This window comes from Ranitomeya variabilis, chromosome 2, assembly GCF_051348905.1.
Source record: "Ranitomeya variabilis isolate aRanVar5 chromosome 2, aRanVar5.hap1, whole genome shotgun sequence".
Taxonomy (NCBI): Eukaryota; Metazoa; Chordata; class Amphibia; order Anura; family Dendrobatidae; genus Ranitomeya; species Ranitomeya variabilis.
Genome location: NC_135233.1, coordinates 457,616,361 through 457,617,558, shown reverse-complemented (window position 1 = coordinate 457,617,558; position 1,198 = coordinate 457,616,361).

Sequence of the window (1,198 nt, the reverse complement as noted above, 5' to 3'; positions counted from 1 at the left end):
TAGCACCATAGCCAGAAAACTCCAAAGTCCCAGGTATTCCCTTTAACCATAGAGATTGATTAACAAGCCTATCGGCGCAGCTTGCTATACACAGCTTGTATTTAATTAAGTCATCAATTAAGGGATAGCAAAGCTAGAATTGAATGTAAACGAATCACGGTCCTGTGTTCAGACATCGGGCAGAATTAGAACCTCGTGTCCTTGCCTATATTCAGCAATTTTTTATGGGTCCAACGATTTGGGGGATTTGCATCTTATAAAAGTTGAGATGAGATGTTAACCTTCAGAAATTGAATAACATCACAGATAAATCAAAAGCAACCTCAAAGGATTGACGCCTTGTCCTTAAAACTATAATAGATTCATGGACAAACTGGAAAACTTCACCTAAACTCAATCTCAAAACCCCCTGGCTTCACAAATTCGACCTAACAGAACAGTCAAGATCCTCATGATGCGAAATGTATCGTAGTATTTTACCTAAACGTCTATCAGTCAGTACGCAGTTACCCTGATGACTCCTACACCCCACTCACCTTCATATATAGTTTACATACGCTTTAGTTTCCTACTTAAGGAACATGTGATTTCGTATAAGTACATAATGATAATGGCTGCCACCCACATCCTGCATTTCTAGGAAATAGACTGACCACTTCTAATAAGCAAAATGCCATTTGCATGATGACCAGAACATCAGTTAACTCCACGGGATGGAAGTAAAATGAGCATTTTTCACATACGTATTTGATGATTAAGTTAAATAATAAATACAAAACCGATAAACGGTAAAAATCCCACAGTAACAAAAAAATACAAGAAAATATAATTATAACAGCGTATTCCAGAACATGATGACAGTATGGCTTCATCCATCCTCCTTAGTCTTTGAGGACATAGTGTGCATTTATTATATTGTTATAAGTTGGGTTATATATTCTAGTTTTGACTTTTTGACGTTTTCTGGAAGAATCGACGTGGAGTAATATTTACTCATCTCCTCTGTAAGTCACAAATCTTTTTAGTACAACGTTCTTCTAATGTGATGACGATCTTATGGAGAAGCTGTGAAGGCGCTACGTATAATGCCTTTTTTATTCATAGCTTACCCTTTTCATCATTCTTAAGAGATAGATTAGTTTGTTTTATTCCTCTAGCCGGACATAAACATATTTACATTTCTATAACCAGAGGCAGA